Source organism: Bos indicus x Bos taurus, chromosome 6 (assembly GCF_003369695.1).
Source record: "Bos indicus x Bos taurus breed Angus x Brahman F1 hybrid chromosome 6, Bos_hybrid_MaternalHap_v2.0, whole genome shotgun sequence".
Lineage (NCBI taxonomy): Eukaryota > Metazoa > Chordata > Mammalia > Artiodactyla > Bovidae > Bos > Bos indicus x Bos taurus.
Window position 1 is genome coordinate 69,017,086 of NC_040081.1, and position 19,968 is coordinate 69,037,053.

At 39.4% G+C, this 19,968-nt stretch overlaps 1 protein-coding gene across 1 annotated transcript in view; it reads right to left on the minus strand.

The window, feature by feature from the left end:
* SCFD2 (sec1 family domain containing 2) overlaps nucleotides 1-19,968 on the minus strand; it is a 395,759-nt gene that overhangs the window by 348,892 nt on the left and 26,899 nt on the right. The gene's annotated exons all lie outside the window — the stretch shown is intronic.

Here is a 19,968-nt window from a genome sequence, read left to right on the forward strand (position 1 = left end):
GTGATTATAAGCATATTGATTTCAGAGAATACACTTGTCTGAGAAACAGAAAGCAATCAGTAATGATTCAATGATTCAATTTCTCCTATTCAAAAATTACAAAAATTACTCAACAGAATCCCTAATGAGTAGATTTCCAAGTGAATGGCAATCAGGAATTAGGTTAAGAAACCATGCAAGTAGCCCACGTAGGGGCCTTGGGCTGCAAGGACGGCGCTGACGAAGCCCTTACAATTAACCGTTGATAAGCGCACGAAGCGCTGCACTGTGCAGGGTCTCATCTGGCCTCACTTCTCCAACAGCCCTCTGTCTCTCCCAACATGCCATGTCCCAATTATAAATGAGTACAGTGTTCTTTCCGGAAGATCGCTGCATGGAGCCAAGTATACACATTTGTAGTAACGTTTGAAAAACTGAGTATAAAGAAACAAAGGTTACTTCTGTCCCTTCCTAAGGACATTTCCCTCTACTTCAAGCCCCAGAAATACCTCCTACTATTCAGTTAGCCATAGTTCAAACACTGATACATTTTTAAAAGTTTCATCTTAAAAGTTATATCTAATAAGATATTAACTTAGCTTTAAAATTATACCTAATAAGGTATAACTTTCACGTTTGAATGTGATTTGGAATAATGGAATGATGTATTTCAGGCTGAGTTTAGAGTCTGGCACATAATAACCTTTCATTAAAAGCAGTTGCTTTTATTATCATTTATTTTTTCCTCAGTGAACTAACATTGCTGCTCAATATATTCCATTTGTTTTGATCTGACCAAAACTGTCATCATTAATATTAAAATTAATATTCTGTTTAATTTAAAGGAGCAGGTAAACTGCATGCCAAGCCCTATTCTCCATGGTTGGAACATAGACAAAAAAAAAAAAAAAGCCAGGGCACAAGCTTTTAGTGATTTATTGACTGGAAGAATAGGCAGACATATGAGCAAAGAAATTAACCCCCCAAAAGAGCATGGTAAGAGGCATAGCCAACGCTGACATAGATTTCTGTGGCAGCACAGAGGGGCTCCAATCCTCAATAGGAGGGCAAGGATTAAGACAATGATCTCTACCAGAAATGATGAGCAAGTACACAGATACAAAAGCAGCCAACAGAAGAAATTATAACTCAAAACTGGAAATTATATCTCAATCTTCAAGAAAGATAAAAATCTTAGCCACAAAACAAGAGGAAGGACATTTCAGAGCGTTCAAAGTCTAGGTCTTAAATGACTCTAAGAAGCACTGGCTTGTTTCATGCTAAGGTGGAAGGGGAGGGGCAGCAGATGTAAGTGTGAAAGAGATGGTGGGAGCTACTCTGGGGGGTGCCCTGCATCCCTTCCCAGGGTTCACTGACTTCAGCTGCAAGTTACAAGAAGGCAAGGATCAGGTGACTGATTTCACTTCCTGAAAGAGTAACATAGTTCAGCAGTCATGAACAAAGTTTTCATCATCATTCAAAACTAGGACTACATCTAGACATGGAACCTAAAAAATAATACAAGTGAATTTATTTACAAAGCAGAAACAGACAGATATAGAAAACAAATTTATGGTCACCAAAGGGCAAAGGGAAGAGGGGGAAGGATAAATCAGGAGTATAGCATTAACAGATACACACTACTATACATAAAATAGATAAACAACAAGGATTTACTGTGTAGCACAGGGAACAATATTCAATACCTTCTAATAACCTATAATGGAAAATAATCTGAATATATAATTGAATTACTTTGTTTTACACTTGAAACTAACACAATATTGTAAATCAACTACACTACAATTTAAAAATAATAGTTTTAACTAGATCTATTTGCTGTGGGGCTTTGGGAAAGTTACTTAATTTCTTTAAAGCTCTGAAGGCAATGGAGAACCACTGAGGAATTTTGAAAAAGGAAGATACACACCTCCCAGTTACCAAAATTTATGGTCTATAGACAGCATATTAAAAAGCTAAGACATTACTTTGCCAACAAAGGTCCGTCTAGTCAAGGCTATGGTTATTCCAGTGGTCATGTATGGATGTGAGAGTTGGACTATAAAGAAAGCTGAGTACCGAAGAATTGATGCTTTTGAACTGTGGTGTTGGAGAAGACTCTTGAGAGTCCCTTGGACTGCAAGAGATCAAACCAATTCATCCTAAAGCAGATCAGTCCTGGGTGTTCATTGGAAGGACTGATGTTGAAGCTGAAACTCCAATACTCTGGCCACCTGATGCAAAGAGCTGACTCATTTGAAAAGACCCTGATGCTGGGAAAGATTGAGGGCAGGAGGAAAAGGGGACGACAGAGGATGAGATGGTTGAATGGTGTCACCAACTCAATGGATGTGGGTTTGAGTGGACTCTGGGAGTTAGTGATGGATAGGGAGGCCTGGCGTGCTGTGGTTCATGGGGTCGCAAAGAATCTGACACGACTGAACGACTGAACTGAACTGAACTGAATCAATCACTTCCTACTTTTATTTTTCAAAGCTCCTAAACCATAGAGATTTCTCCTATACTCTCAACTCTATGCACAGAACCTCTAGAGTAGAAATTGACTGCCCTCTTCTTTTCCATGGGGCTTTCCTGGTGGCTCAGCAGTAAAGAATTTACTTGCAATTCAGGAGATGTGGGGTACATGGGTTCAATCTCTGGGTTGGGAAGATCTCCTGGAGAAAGAAATGGCAACCAACTCCAGTGCCTGGGAAATCCCATGGACAAGATAGCCTGACAGGCTATAGTTCATGGGGTCACAAAGAGTTCATGGGGTTGCAAAGACAGGATTGAGCAACTAATGCTCTTGCTTTCTTTTCCATGAGAATAATAGTGTCTCTAAGATCACAACAGGTTGAGCAATGCTGTGGCTGTCCCATCAGACTACCATAATGGTTAAAATATGAGTTCTGGGGTCAGATAAATCTGGGTTCCAACCCCAACCATCCTCCCTTCACCCACAGCAATTACATGGCCTCCGTGAGCCTCCTCAGGCACTCCAAGCACAGGGACCTCTTTCGCTCCTTTGCCAGGCATTTTCTTCTTACAAACGTTCCTCTCTCTCTTCAAGTGTCAGCTGAGATGTCACCATTTCAGAGAAGTCCCTCCTTACCACCAGTGCAGAAGAGTGACGAGAATCCATCGCAGCACCTTTTCCCAGCACCCCTTCCACCTATGGGGTTTTTTAGCCTGCGTAATCCATATTACCATTGACTCATTCTAGGTTTCCATGTTTCTCTTTGTTGTCTAGCTCCCTCATTGAAGGTAAGGTCCTTCTATGAAGGCAGAGGTTCTTTTATACTCATTGCTAATTCCCCATTACCTAGAACAGTGCCAGGCTGTGGTAGTTAACACTGAACAAACAGTGAATGAACAAACAGTGCTTGCTAGTTGCGTAACCTCATGCATGTAACTAATGCTCTCTTATTCTCCATTTCCTCGTCTGTGAGATGGAAGCAACATAGTGACTACCTCAGAAGGTAGTTGAAGGGTTAACTAAGATAATGCATGTAGAGCACTCTCTTGATTTACAGTAAATGCATTTCTGTGGTTGTTGTGGTTGTTATTACTATTGCTATAAAAGGTATTGTCTTAAAATTCAATATGCTTAAGGGTTTGTGATATATTAAATGAATCTACTTAATTACACTGAGTATGTTTTACATACAATCACGATTTGTTCATCTGTACTGAAGCCACTGGGGTCTTGTACTCTCAGGCTCTTTTCTATTAAAACACTAAGAGAAATATACAGTTTATACAGTCTCTAACACTGATGTGGAGCTGGGTCATGAAAACTGTTTTGTTGATATGAATGATTCAAACTCTCTAGATACTACAGTTGCTAATGTCTACTTTCTGTCCAAAACAGTTTTCTAAACATATCATACCCCCCACATTGAACATGGTCATCATCAAGCTTACCAAGTTAACATTCATGAACTAGCTCTGGTTCTCTGAAAAATCAGAGCTGAAGAAGATCAGACTTGCCGGCAGCTCTACTGTGTCCTGCAACCACTTCTTCACCAGGTCACACTTGCTGCCACTTGGTGGCTTACACACATACTGAATGTGTAAGCATATATCAGCATCGGAGCTGAATGTGTTCACAAAATGTGTCCTCTGATGTGTTCACAAAAGTTGATTGAATAGACATTCAATAGACATTTCACACATGAAATCAATTCCTGATGTCCAATTTCATGTCAAGGAAAGTTCACTGAAATTCACATTATAATCATGATAGTATGTTTTAAATAATTCTCTGTCCTCTCTGAGTGTACAAGCTCTCTGTTTTCCCAATGAGGGAAAAAGCACTACACAGAGGGCAATCACAGCAGGGCCAGTGTGGCGGGCGCACGGGTGCTAGCAGCGCTGTAGATGGGCAGGAGCACAGGATCTGGATCCCAAACACGAAGGCTTCTACATCCCTGGCAGCGTTACTTAAATGCATGTTTCTTCCTCTGTTGTCTGGGGACGGTAATAGTACATATTCAGTGGGTTGTTATGAGAAATGAATGTGCTAGTATATCTAAAGACTTAGGACAATGCTTGGCACACAGTACGTGCCCCCCAAAACACAGCAGTAGCAGCAGCAGCAGTAGTACTAATAAAAAAAAAAAAAAATCAGTCAACAGACATGAAGAACAGAGTTGTGGTTGCCAAGATGAGAGTGCAGACTGGGGGTTTGGGATTAGCAGATGCAAACTATTATATACTAAATGGATAAACAACAAGGCCTTACTGTATTCATAGCACAGAGAACTATACTCAATATTGTATGATAAATCATAAAGGAAAAGAATATACACGTATAATTGAGTCACTTTATTGTACAGCAGAAATTAATATAACATTGCAAATCAACTGTTGTTGTTGCTCAGTCGCTCAGTTGTGTCAACTCTCTGTGACCCCGCTGACTGTAGCCCACCAGGCTCCTCTGTTCATGGCATTTCCCAGGCAAGAATACTGGAGTGGGTTGCCATTTCCTTCTCTAGGGGGATGTTCCTGACCCAGGGATCAAACCCATGTCGCCTGAGTCTCTTGCACTGGCAGGTGGACTCATTACCATCTGAGCCACCAGGAAGCTAAAATCAACTATATTTTAACAAATTAAAAAAAAAATCAGTGGTCAGGATCTTCTCATAAGATATATAGAAGGAAGCCTGTTTTAGAAGTACTTTCATTTCTTCTACAAAATTATATATACATATGGATAACCACTCTCAGTAGGTTCATTTTCTAATATGAAAAGATCAACAATATATAATACAAAATTCATAATGAAACATATTAAGACCAACCTAACCAATCTCCCTACATAAGACACTTTGATGAATTTTGATTTTCAGGAATAAGATAAGAAACTTTACTAAAGATAGAGACCCAGTTTTAGGGAATTAGCGTTTTCTGTACAAACTTTTTAAGCAATGACTTTGGTACTCATCAATTTAACAATACTGAAATCCTGTAGATTGCACACAAAAAGACATTTTAAGACTACAATTTTTACTTTTACAAGGAGTTCAGGTTCTATAAATACTTCCAGACTGACTTATAAAGTGGATGTACAACTTCAGGGGTAGAAGTGAACATCAGAAATAATGCTAACCAACTCTACATCTTCTGCAGGATGCTACTTAACCCAACACAAGCAGATATAAATCTATCATTAGTTTTTGAAGGCATCTAAAGAAAACTTTATGAGAAAAACACTACAGCTTCAAACAAATCAAACCGTTATTAGATACTCTTTATACCAAATCTAAATCCTTTGTGCTCTACTGTAAACCAACTCCATCATGCTTTATCTTTTAAATTAAGGAACAGCTGGACAACATCTTTTTTAAAAAATCTTCATATTTTCTATTGGGTTATAGCCAATTAACAACATTGTGATAGTTTCAGGTGAAAAGAGAAGGGACTCAGCCATACATATACATGTATCCATTCTCCCTTAAACTCCCCTCCCATCCCAGCTGCCACATAACATTGAGCAGAATTCCACGTGTTTATACAGTAGGCCCCTCGTTGGTTATCCATTTTAAACACAGCACTGTGTACAAGTCCATCCCAAACCCCCTAACTATCCCCTCCCCACATCTTTCTCCCTAGAAACCGTAAGTTTGTTCTTTAAGACTGAGAGTCTCTGTTTTGTTAAGTCCATTTATATAATGTCTTTTTAGATTTCACATTTAAGGGATGTCATATAATATTTCTCCTTCTCTGACTTACTTCACTCAGTATGACAATCTCTAGGTTCATCCATGTTGCTGCAAATGGCATTATTTCATTCTTATTCAGTTCAGTTCAGTTGCTCAGTTGTGTCCGACTATTTGAACCCCATGAACCACAGCACACCAGGCCTCCCTATCCATCACCAACTGCTGGAGTCCACCCAAACCCATGTCCATTGAGTCGGTGATGCCATTCAATCATCTCATCCTCTGTCGTCCACTTCTCCTCCTGCACTCAATCTTTCCCAGCATCAGGATCTTTTCAAACGAGTCAGCTCTTTGCATCAGGTGGCCAAAGTATTGGAGTTTCAGCTTCAGCATCAGTCCTTCCAATGAATATTCAGGACTGATCTGCTTTAGGATGGACAGGTTGGATCTCCTTGCAGTCCAAGGGACTCCCAAGAGTCTTCTCCAACACCACAGTTCAAAAGCATCAATTCTTTGGCGCTCAGCTTTCTTCACAGTCCAACTCTCACATCCATACATGACTACTGGGAAAACCTTGTACTAGCCTTGACTAGACAGACCTTTGTTGGCAAAGTAATGTCTCTGCTTTTTCATATGCTGTCTAGGTTGGTCATAACTTTCCTTTCAAGGAGTAAGCATCTTTTAATTTCATGGCTGCAATCACCATCTGCAATGGTTTTAGTAATAGTCCAGTGTATATACGTACCACATCTTCCTTCTCCATCCCTCTGCTGATGGACACTTAGGTTGCTTCCCTGTCCCGGCTATCGTAAATAGTGCTGCAATGAACACATGCACTGCAAGGTGCGTGCATCCTTTTGGATCATGACAACATCTTTTTAATAATTGAGCCCAGCCAAAAACAATTTTTTTCATGGGTAACTTAAGGAAGAGTTTTTAAAGGTAAATAAAAGATGAGTAAAAAACGCCATCACTACATTCCATTTTAGAAACATTTCAGAATTTAAAAAACAAGTTATGTCCCACACAATCCTCACCTCATGAGCTAAGCCATTATCACTGCCCCAGTTTAAAGAGCCTCAGAGAAGCCAACTGACTTCTGTAATGACTCAATCAGCATCTGGCAAAACCAGGTCTCATACCCAAGTTACTGGCTCTGATCCAGTAATCTTTCTACTATGCCGTGTCGTGTTGCACTACACAAATCACCAGGGAGAATTCATTACTCATAATAGCAACTACTTTAAACTTTACATGTCAGCTTTCTTTTCCAATTCTTAATATACCCTCTATTCTCTGCCTTAGAGAAGAATGAAGTAGATCCACATTCACTCATGAAGCAGGTGAAGTTTGCTCTCAGGATTTTGCACTTTTTATTTTAAACAATATCATACTACTCCCCTTGTAGGTCACCATTAGTCACTGATAGTCCTTGTGACACAATGACCATCATGTCCCACTTTTAGACAACTCTCTTCTTTAAATGTTTCTAAGAAGACTTGCTGAATTTTAAGTCAACATATATATAACATCTATGTAACTGAACTGACAAAAAAATTAAAGTCTAAATTGCCCTAAGATATTATTAGCTCTTATTTGATGTTCATTATATCTTTGGGAAAGAAAGAAGAAATGGCCTCCAGCTATTTTATCACTGATAAAAATGGAGACAAAATGAAGCCACCTATCTAATATCCCATTGTTGACAATAAAGGAAGGAATATTTAGATAGAGGAACTAACACTCAAAGCACCAATGAGATGTTTCTGTGATCTTGAATAATTTACTTTACCTTTTTGGTAAAGTAAATATACCTTTGGTAAAGTAAATATAAAATATAAATACCTTTATATTTTATAAATATTATTAATCTATTATTGTGATCATTTTCATTTATTGAAAAATCACTAATATTACTATATTATCTTATTGATCAACAACTCTCAAGGGTAAGAATCACTGCCACGTTACAAGTGAGAAAGCTGAGTCTTAATAAAATTATGTACCCAAATCACACAGCCAATAAATGAGGATTTGTACCCAGGTCCCTGTGAACTCCAAAATCTTACTATTTTACCATAGTTCTACACTATTCTGTAAAACAAAATGCTCAAACAAGAATACTACTGAGATTCCCAGGATCTCTAACAAGCCATATCCACATGGTTTTCCTTAGGCCTTGGTACTCCGAGTTCACATGTATGAATTTGATTACATGTGTAACACAGTGAAAGGTGGGTGAATATCCCCTGCTGTTACTTTTATTAAAACCTTTTTTCTTCCTCACAAGCCCAGTGACAAAAAGAGCTAACAAAAGAATATTCCTGACGGCTTACAAAATATATTAAATTATTTTCTACCTTTTCCTCTGTTTTTAAAGTCATTTGCCAATGAGACAAACTTTATTTCCCTGTAGTTACTAGAATACAATTTTATTTGCTTCAACAGATTCCTTGAAATATGTAATATAAAAGTAGAATATTTGTCCTATAAAAAGATCCATTTTATTACTATGAATTATACAGAATTTGTTTCTATACTGTCATTGTAACCAAATGCATACTAAATTTATGCTCTTTTTTGATAAACTGATTATCTTGTATCCTTAAAAATCAAACTGTTGTGTTTGAAGACTACAGACCAGCAATATACATAATAATAACCTTCTAGAATTAGGTTTAAGTCTCAGGAGACTTCTATACAGGAAGATATGGTCTTTCCAGATAATTCTTGACATCTTATTCACCAGAATTCCTCAACTATGAATGAAATCTTAGAAGCTGTATTGGTTTGGCATGTATAAAATGTCAGGAACAGGAAATATTCATCATCAAATAAAATATAAAAAAGACAGCACTAATTTTTTAAAGGTGGCTAAAAACTGAATCATGGTTGTACTTAATCAGATGAAAGGCTTGCAATTAAGAGACCGAGGGTAAAACATGAATGCACACTATTATCTTATGACTAAACTCAGAGAAATGGTTTCTCCATAGCAGGCACGGGAAGCTAAGCTGACTCACACAGTTTGCAGTAACAGTTACAGTATTGCACCAGAAATACAATGATACAACAAAAAAAACAACCAAAGAAGCATTTTCAACTAATTTTAAACAGAGGGCCATCTGAGTCATAGTTTTTCACAGCAGGGAATGATGGCTTCCATCAGTGGTAAGCTTAATGAGCTATGAAGGTAGGTTTGTTAACTGAATTATTCACAGAGCTTTCAATAGTCATCTTCCCTCTTGACTACTTTTGAAAACAATTACCTCATCTTAAACAAAATAATCCGTTAACCTTCATCTCAACAGAACAGAAAACAGCTAAGCACAGAAGGATACTGAAATAGACCCCTGGCATTGGAAAGCAGTTCTGCACTGCTTCTCTCTCTCAGAATATGGGCACGTCCTGTGAGCCAGGTGCTCATCACAGCTGGTGAGCAGCCTCCAGTGCCCGGTCCTCAGGGAGCTAGCAAGCTGGCAGGGAGGCTGGAACTGAGCAGACGCCTAGGGACTAGGCGACAAAAGAGGATATAGGAGCCCAGGGAGAGTAGAACACTGGTCTGGGTGTGAGCGCAGAGGACAGGGAGTAGGTAAGGATGTGACAGTGAGACCGGAAAATTGAGCAGGAGCTCGCTAGTTAAAAAACGAAGTAAGATCAGTCTAAGTAAGAGCAGCATCACAGGATGGGGTTCTGAGAAGAGAACTTGAGACCTTCTCAAGGAAATGAAAACTAATATGAATGGAGCATGAAGATCTAGTCTGATACTGCCTTCAGCTTATGTCAAATTATCTAAGGCTTGGTAATCCACATTAGAGATTGTAGACATTTTTTCAAGGGCAACTGAAGGGTCTTCAGCAACAGACTAACCTAATCAGATCTGCATTATTAAAAGACCACTCTGGCCCCATTGTTCAGAATGGATCTAAGGACTGGGAAAGAGGTTGCTGCTCAGTACAGGCAAGAACTTAAAGCTTGGACTACAGTGATTTCCTAAAGCTACCAGATCATATCATTTTCCTGCTCAAAACCCTTCTAAGCTTCTTACTACTATCACACTGAAATTTAATTTCCTTATTTTGGCCAACAAGCTTATATACTTCAGTGCATTCCTATATTTTACATCTTCATGTCTCACTTTTACCCATTAGGACCCAGCCACACTGGTCTGATTTCAGCCCCTTGAATGGGTCAAAGTATGTTCTCAGGGCTTTCGTATTTGCTATTCCCTTTGCCTAGAACCCTTTTCCTCCAGATGTCCATTTAACTCGTTCATTCAACAAATACTCACTGAGCACCGACCAAGTGTCAGTTCTGTTGCAGGCACTGCTCAAGGCTGCCCTTCTTGATCATGCTAGCTAATGTGGTGCTTCCTATTTCAAATCCCACTTGTCCTATTTTATCTATAACATTTGTCATTAACTCAAATTACAAGCTGTTAAATAGAATTTATTTTAATAAATCGAGAGGGAACTGTTTTCAGGGCACTGAGCACAGAGATATTCTAGCTTGAGCAGAATGTCAGCATCCTGGGTCCATGATGGGCAGTGTACTGAGGCCATCAATGACCCATGACCATGGACTGTGCCAGGCACCGGAGGTGTAACAGGGCACAAGAGTGAACAAGTCAGGCACAAACCCCTCAGAAAGGCTCAGAAAGGCTCCAAAGTCTAGTTGGGGAGAATAGATACTAAACTAGTCGTCTAATAAGCTAATGCACTATGAACTATTGGAAGAAATAAAAGATGAGGAAAGGAAAAGAGTAACATGTGGGATGGCCAGAAGGTGGGAGAGCAGGTGCTAAAGTCCTGAAAGAAGTTTAGTGTAGCTGCAGCCAAGAGTGTGAGCACGCGGGAGGGAAGAGAAGGAAGTGGCAGGAAAACACGGAAGAGATGAAGGCGAAGAAATAAGCATGGTACAGATCCAAGAAGGCATTCTAAAACAAGTGGAAGTTTTAGTCTTTACGTAAAGGGCAATGGAGAGCCACCAAAGGATTTTACTGGGATGAGGTAAGAATAAGATTTATTATTATTTGTACAGTTAAATGTATGTATAAATAGCCAGTCTTATAAAAATAACTCAAGATGAATATTAAAATTATAATGTATTCAAAGTCTGCCGATAAAATTTAATTTTAAAATATAATCATTTATTTCTTCCTATTGAAGATTCTTCTGTTGGGTTTTATTCATTTTTTCCAACAAATATGAGTGCTTACTTTGCACCAGGCCCTGTTCTTGGGACTGGGAATATTTTAGTGAACAAAAGAGACATAAAATCACTCCCCTCATGTACTGCTAATTCAAGTGTAGAGCTTATTTTTCAAGCACAGCACATGAAAATCACAACGTAAAAGGAATCTGAACCAAAGTTCCCTTAGAAATCACTCACTGAACTTTTCTTTTACAGAAAAGGAAACTGTGACTATGAGAAATTAAGTATCTTGCTCAAGGTCACAAAGTTTTGGTGGAAAAGCCACTACACTACAATAATGATTAGAAAACAAAAACTGCACAGAAACTGTTCAAAGACACCAAAAAAACAAACAAAAAAAAGCCACATCAACACATCCTCTCTGGTTCAACTGAAAGGAAGGGATTGCTTTAAGGACGTTTTATAGCCACTGTCCTATTTGTTAAAGAATGTTCCCATAACTATCAACTATATTGCTGAAAAAGATAAGGTCACTTCAAATATGTTAAACTCACTATGGCACTGAAGTACACTTCAGGGAAGAAGCAGAGGAGAATGGAAAAAGCAGGATCCATGATGCTGCTCCTACTATGATCAGGTCACTGGTACCAAACCCCCAACTCTCACTGATACTCTGTATCTCTTATACTATAGGGAAGTAATTTTCATTATTTGCTCAGGATATTCACTTAAGAATAAACCACCACACCAATTTACTCTGCATTAGTCTACCTAGGGAAAGAGCTGTCATTTTAAAAGCATAAATAAGTGTATTGTCTGTTATCAACTTTTAATTAGCACAATAATCTTGTGAACTATACTTTCAGTTTGGTATTCAAAAACTTTAAATGTCCTAAAAAATGCATGTGCCTTCTCTATCAATCTACAGCTAATAGAAATCTCTTGGTGTGACTGGTTCCACATTATAAATGCACTGGAATGACTTTAACAGTGCAGAAACCACAACCATGTGTTAAGCGAACTAAATAAAGTTCAGGATAAAACATTGTTTAAATCCAGGATAAACAGCTCCACACAAGCTTTATAATGTTCAGAATAATAAAAGAATAATCTCCACTTGATATATAATCAAAGTTTTCTCTCATCATTTCTTCCTTCAATATGATGCTTTCATTCAGCATAGCAATAGGCCTATGAAACTTCTTAAAAAATGGACCAGAATGCAACATATAAACTGTTTGACAATCATATAAAATAACTGTGGGAAGCTGAACTTCATCTCAGTACAGATAAACATTTCTTATTCCTACTCTCTACCAGCTCATTAATGATTGTAACCATAATCGATACAAACTTATTCATAAACAAAGAATAGGGGTTTTCTCATGGATTTCTAATGCATAAACAGATTAACTCAGTATGAAGACTTTAAAATTACTAACACAACTAAATTACTTAAAAAACCAAATACATGTCCCTTCTATGAACATTTTTCTGACTCTGAAGGCTATGCTTTGAGTTCCATGACCCATTCCAAAGGTCAGCATCTGTTCCACTGGGGAACTCTCCTCTGTGGTGGATTACATCTGTGTGTTTTGGCTTGAACTCGAGATTTGGAAAGTTGAGGACTGGTTCATGTGTAGAGAAACTATAAGATAAAGAGTTAGTGACAGTTTTATAGAGGCTCTTAGAGACAAATTCAACCTGTTCACTTCACACCTTCAATCACTCCACTCTATGAGGAAGATGGAAAGTCAAAATCAGCACACCTATTAATATTCTACTACCACACGGTGAGTCCAGAATCTAACACTCTACTCACCCTGGTTGACACCGCTGTACCTATACACACATTAAGAGTAAGTTTTCAAAGCTACTAAATCAAGAAAACTTGATTTGTTGAAATTATTACAGTCATTAATTCAGGTGGAATATGAATTTATGTTGCTCATATTATTTATATCATCTTAACACCCACATTTTAATATTTTGTTAAGGCATTTTGTACATGTCCCTTGGCACCTTAGAGATATGAAACTTTGTTGAAGTGTTACTATGGATGCAAATCTGAAGAGAGAAGAATATATAACAGATTTTTCTATAAGGGTGGTTGGGGGGTGGCCATACGTTTAGAGGCCAGAAAAGAGAACTTATTTTTGAAGTTATATTTGCACAGCAAGCATACTATGTTAATTACAGTGAGGATAAGGTAGAGTTTCTCACAAAGCTAAATTATTTGAATTAAAGTGTTTTCAATACTGTAAGATAAAGAATCTTTAGTGTCTGTGTTGTATGGAAAAACTGGAGGACTTTACTTGACTAATAAAAGTCAGGAGCTTTACATTGTTGTTGAATTTCTCTGCTCCTTGAAATCTGAACATCTGAGAACCCCTTCACAGAGCTCCAACCATAAGGAAGGGAGTAAAAAGAAATCTTCAGGCTTTCTTCTAGATTTTTGTAGTTAAAATTATTCTGTTAGTAAAAGTAATTCAAAGTAAAAACCCAAAATGAAGGGATTATAAGTACACATGTCTGAAACAACTCCGATTAAAAACAGCCACGATGGAAATAATTCAGCCAAGAAGTACTAATAGATGCTAAACCACTGGGTTAAAGTTAGATGAGGAAAAGCATATTTACATAATCTCAAAATGTCTCCTTTAATCAAGTGATCAAAGTTGTCACTACGAATGGACAAAGTTAAACTCTGTGCCACTGACAGAAAGTAATCAAAAGAACACAGCATTGCTTAGGTGATATTCTTGCCAAAAACGCATAATTGAAATCTATTCATGAGGAAACATGAGGCAAACCTAAACTAAGGGATATTCTACAAAATAACTGGCCTATGCTCTTCAGCAATGTGAAGGTCATGAATGTCAAGGAAAGACTCATGATAAAGGGCACTAAGGAGATGTGACAACCAAAGCCAATGTGTGATTTTGACCTATTATAGCCTTTTGTTTCGATAAAGAATATTATTGAGATAAGTGGCAAAATGTGTGGGTTGGATGGTACTAGTTTAACAGTGTTGATTCCATGACTGAGATTACAGTGGAGAATATCCCTTTGGGACAGATACACACTAAAGTCTTTGGGAGTGATGGGCACAGGCAAATTATTCTCAAATGCTTCAAAGGGAAAAAAAAAGTTTCTTGTACTATTCTTGCCACTTTTTTACATGTTAAAAAATATGTGAAAAAAACTTTTATGGCATCAATCAATTCAAAGAAAAATATCAAATAGCTTTGGAAGGTCAGTATATGAATAAGGTATTCTTCAATTAACAAAGTTTGGGAACACTGTTCTAAGTAAAGCCAAGGAAAAAACTCAGTAATACCAAACACCTAAATGCTCACAACCCTTCCTAAGTTAAAAATTATGCTGGGAGCTTAACCAAGGTGATAAAAGTGGTAAGACTCTGAGATCACCTTCTGTATGGGCACACCAAAATTATAACTGTTTACAGAGCATGCACTGATGAGAAAGACTAGAATCTAGTTTAAAATATATATATATATATATATATTTTTTACAACTAAAGATGTAAAGAAGGAACCACAATGAGAAAGGTGAGGCGGAGACATATAGTATAGTCAATACCTACACCCCTGGGTAGGTGATAATTAAGATAATTACAATTGTAGAGTCTCACCCCAAGAAGCAAGAGGCTCCTTCCTCCACACAACGGGCTCCCCATATCAGGTGCCACAGCCTAGGGGTCCAGCATCAGACAAGCCATCAGACCATTTGGTTTTGAAGGTTAGCAGGGAGGGCTGTGGGAAATAGAGACTCCACTCTTAAAGGGAAACAGAAACTCCACTCTTAAAGGGAAATAGAGACTCCACTGTTAAAGGGTGTACACAAAATCTCACACTCTCTGGGACCCAGGGAAGAAGCAGTAACTTGAAAGGAACCAGGTGCTGATCCTGAGCAGTCTCCCAGAGAAGACAGGAGGCAAACAGAGCTCACCCTGGGGATACAGACACTGGAGGCAGCCATTTTGGAGTGATCATTCTACCATATGGACACTGGTCCTGGCAAGCGACATTTTTGAATTCTCCCTCGAGCTTTTTAGCACTGGGGTCTGGCCCCACCCACCAGAAAGCCTCGAGAGCACTAGCTTCAGGACCAGCCTCATTCAGACACACCACAGAATCCCCTGGGTCCAAGGTCCACCCACAAGTGGGTCAACACACCACCTCCGGGACCCCCAGGGCCTTGTAACCAGAGACTCTGTGACGCAGCTCCACCTATCAGTGAGATGGCACCAGCCCCACCAGAGGACAGGAACTAGCCTGGAGACAAACTTCACACACCGAAGGGCAGGCACCACCCTCAGGGCCCAGTGGGCCCAGGCCACAGCCACCAGTGGGCAGACACCAGCTCCAGGACCACCACAGTCATGCCGTCTGCCATGGCAGGCCCTGGCACATACACCAACAAGCCATCAGCACCCCAGGGATCCCCTGGCTTTCCATGGCCAGCCATCTCATGACCCAGCCCCAACAACCAGTGGCCAGTAGCCTCAGCACCAGGCAGGGCCTGGCAACCAACAGGACCAGGGCCCACTATGCCTACCAGACCACCAAGAGCAGTCAGCACGATACAAGAGAAGGATCCACAGAGCCCAAAATGAGGGCACCAATGAGAGCATACAGCTCTGGTGAGGAGAGGGAAGTCTGCTGTTGGGACACATGGGAAGTCTTCTGCAAAAGGCCATTGCTCCAAGGCCAGGAAATATAATCAACATACCAGAAACATAGAAATAAAAACAAGTTAGGCAGGACAACGGGACAGAGGAGCATGTTCCAAATGAAAGAACAAGATAAAACCCCAAAAGAACTACTAAGTGAAGTGGAGGTAGGCAATCTACCTGAAACAGAGTGCAAAGTAATGATGGTAAAAATGACCAAAGAACTCAGGAGAAAAATGGATGCACAGACTGAACAGTTAGAAGTGTTTTAAAAAGAGTTAAAAAACATATAAAAACAATCAAACAGAAATGAAGAATGCAATAACTGAAAGAAAAATACACTGGAAGGAGCCACCATAGACTAAATAAAAAAGAGGACTAGATTAGGGGGCTAGAAGACAGAGTCATGGAAATCACTAAGGCTGAACACAGAAAAGAGAAAAATACTAGCAATCCAAATTCAACTATACATTAAAAGGACCATACACCATGAAAAAGTGGGATTTATCTCAGAGATGCAAGGATTTTTCCACAAACCAATCAGCGTAATACACCACATTAATAGATTGAAGAATAAACATCACATGATGATCTCAATAGATGCAGAAAAAGCTTTGGACAGAATTCCATACCAATTTATGATACAAACTCTGCAGAAAGTGGTCACAGAGATGACATGGTGATGGTGGTTTAGTCACTGAACCATTTCCAACTCTTCGTGACCGCATGGACTGTGACCCACCAGGCTCCTCTGTCAGTGGGATTCTCCAGGCAAGAACACTGAAGTGGGTTGCCCTTTTCTTCTCCAGGGGATCTTCCTGACCCAGCAATGGAACCCAGGTCTCCTACACTGCAGGAAGATTCTTTACCAACTGAGCTACGAAGGAATCATATCTCAACATAATAAAAGCCAAACAGGGCAAACCTACAGCTAACATATTCACCAGTGAAAAGCTGAAAGCATTTCCTCTAAGATCAGGAACAAGACAAGGGTATTTATTTTCACCACTTATATTCAACACAGTTTTGGAAGTCCTAGACACAGCATTCAGAGAAGGAAAAAAAAAAGGAATCCAAACTGGAAAAGAAGAAGTAAAACTGTCGCTGCTTGCAGGTGATATGATACTATACATAGAAAATCCTAAAGATGCCTCCAGAAAACTACTAGAGCTAATCAATGAATTTGGTAAGTCTCAGGATACAAAATTAACACAGAGACATCTGTCTCATTACCATAAACTAACAGTGAACTATCAGCAAGAGAAATTAAGAAAACAATCTCATTTACCGTCACATCCAACAGAAAAAACACCTAAGGAAAAAAATCTAACTAAGGAGGCAAAAGACCTGTACTCAAAAAACCATAAGATACTGTTGCGGGACTTCCCTGGTGATCCAGTAGCTAAGCCTCTGCACGTACGATGCGGGGGATTCAGGTTCAATCCCTGGTTGAGGAACTAAGATACTACACGCCGCAGGGCAATTAAGGCCACTCATTGCAACTGAGCCTATGCTCTGCAACAGGAGAAGCCCTTGCATCACAACTAGAGAAAGTCTGAGAGCCCCAAGGAGAAGCCTACGAGCCACAATAGACTCACCTCAGCCAAAAGAAAAAAGAAAGATGAGAAGAAAAAAAATATTCTCAGTATTCTCAGATTAATGAAAACTAGGAGATTCTGTCACCAGCAAACCTATCCTAAAAGAATGGCTGGAGAAAATCTCTAAAATGGAAAAGTAAAAATAGGAAATCTTAAAACATAATGAAGAAAGAAAACAGTCAGCAAAAATATAGGAAGGGCTTCCTGGGTGACTCAGTGGAAAAGAATCCACCTGCGAATGCCGGACTCATGGTTCCATCCCTGGTCTCAGAAGATCCCACATGCCACAGAGCAACTAAGCCCATGCAACACAACTATTGAGCCTGTGCTCTAGAGCCCGGAAGCCGCAGTTATCGAGCCCAAGTGCGGCCACTACCCAAGCCTCCACACCCTAGAGCTTGTGCTCTGCAACAAGAGAAGCCACCACCATGAGAAGCCTGCACATGGCAACTAGAGAGTAGCTCCCGCTCACCACAGCTAGAGGAAAGCCCATGCAGCAACAAAGATCCAGCACAACCAAAAATTAAAAGTAATTAATTAATTTTTTAAAAACCAGCTTAAATATATGTGTGTGTGTGTCTGTGTGTAAATACAATAAGCATTCCTTCTTCTCCTAAGTTTTCTAAACTATGTTTGGTAGTAGAAGCAAAAATGTTAACACTGTGTTGGAAGGAAAGTTATGACCAACCTAGATAGCATATTCAAAAGCAGAGACATTACTTTGCCAACAAAGGTCCGTTTAGTCAAGGCTATGGTTTTTCCTGTGGTCATGTATGGATGTGAGAGTTGGACTGTGAAGAAGGCTGAGCACCGAAGAATTGAGGCTTTTGAACTGTGGTGTTGGAGAAGACTCTTGAGAGTCCCTTGGAATGCAAGGAGATCCAACCAGTCCATCCTAAAGCAGATCAGTCCTGGGTGTTCATTGGAAGGACTGATGCTGAGGCTGAAACTCCAATACTTTGGCCACCTGATGCAAAGAGTTGACTCATTGGAAAAGAACCTGAGGCTAGGAGGGATTGAGGGCAGGAGGAGAAGGGGATGACAGAGGATGAGATGGCTGGATGGCACCATCGACTCGATGCACATGAGTTTGGGTGAACTCCAGGAATTGGTGATGGACAGGGAGGCCTGGTGTGCTGCGATTCATGGGGTTGCAAAGAGTCAGACACAACTGAGTGACTGAACTAAAATGAACTGCAGTCCTAAATGTATGTAGAGGAAATATTAAGATGATTATAAGTGTGGGAAGGTAAAGGGAAGTAATGCATGGTAAGCTTTCTATATTTCACTTAAACAGGTAAAATAACACCACCAATAAATTGTGATAAGGAACTTCAATATTAAAAAAAAAAGTCCAATTAGAAAGTGGGCAAAAGATGTGGAGACATTTTATCTAAGAGGATATGCAAATAGAAAATAAGTACAGGAAAAGATGTTCAACATCATGAGCCATTAGGGGAAAGCAAATCAACACAAGTAATCTCTAAATACCTAGTCTTTCCACTGGGTTGCAGTGTTCTAGTCTCAGATACCCATGAGGCTTACAATTTACTTCACTGAGGTCTTTGCTTGAAAGATACCTCCTTAAAAAGGCCTTTTCTCCCCTATCCATACATCTCCTCACCACCCCAAGTCCCTATTTACTCTTGACTTCCTTGCTTTATTTCCTTCATGGCACTTATTCCCAGCTGACATTATACAGTCACTTGTTCATCTGTTTGCTGTCTGTGTCCCCACTTATTAATAGAATAAGTGGCCAGAGATCTTGTCTTCATCAAGTGTCTGGCACAGAGTAGTCAACAAATATTTTGGATAAATAAACTACAACACATTCAGAGGATGTGTTTTCATATTTCCACTCATGAAGTTTTACTCAAATTTCCTGGATTTCCGACCTCATCTGCCTGCTGTGCCCTAAAAGCCTTCTCTAAATGCTAAAGCCATTGCCTTGTTCTTAGTTCTTACTTAATCCTCCTTCCAGCTTTGCTAGAAGGACACTTACCCCAACCCTGTTGATTCCCGCCACCCCATCACCAACCAGTGTGACACTGTAATAGAAGACAGAGTGAAAAAAGAAAGGAAAAAGACCCTCGAGCAAGAATACCAGCAGGTGTTAGACGAGAGAAGCTGTAGCCAGAGCTTTGGTACGTTCTTGGCATGCTGTTGAATACACCTTGGTCTATATAACACAAGACTGAGAAGTCAACCCAATAAAGACTGTGGTTGGCTTATTCAGCAAGATATTTTTGAACTTGTTGATTTTTGCTTGGCAGTGAACATCAAACTAATTAAGAACTTGTCATTCAAGTGTAGTAAGTCTTTCCATTCCTCCTTTCCCATTTTAGCTAACTTCAGAGCATTCCTGGCTTTATTTAAA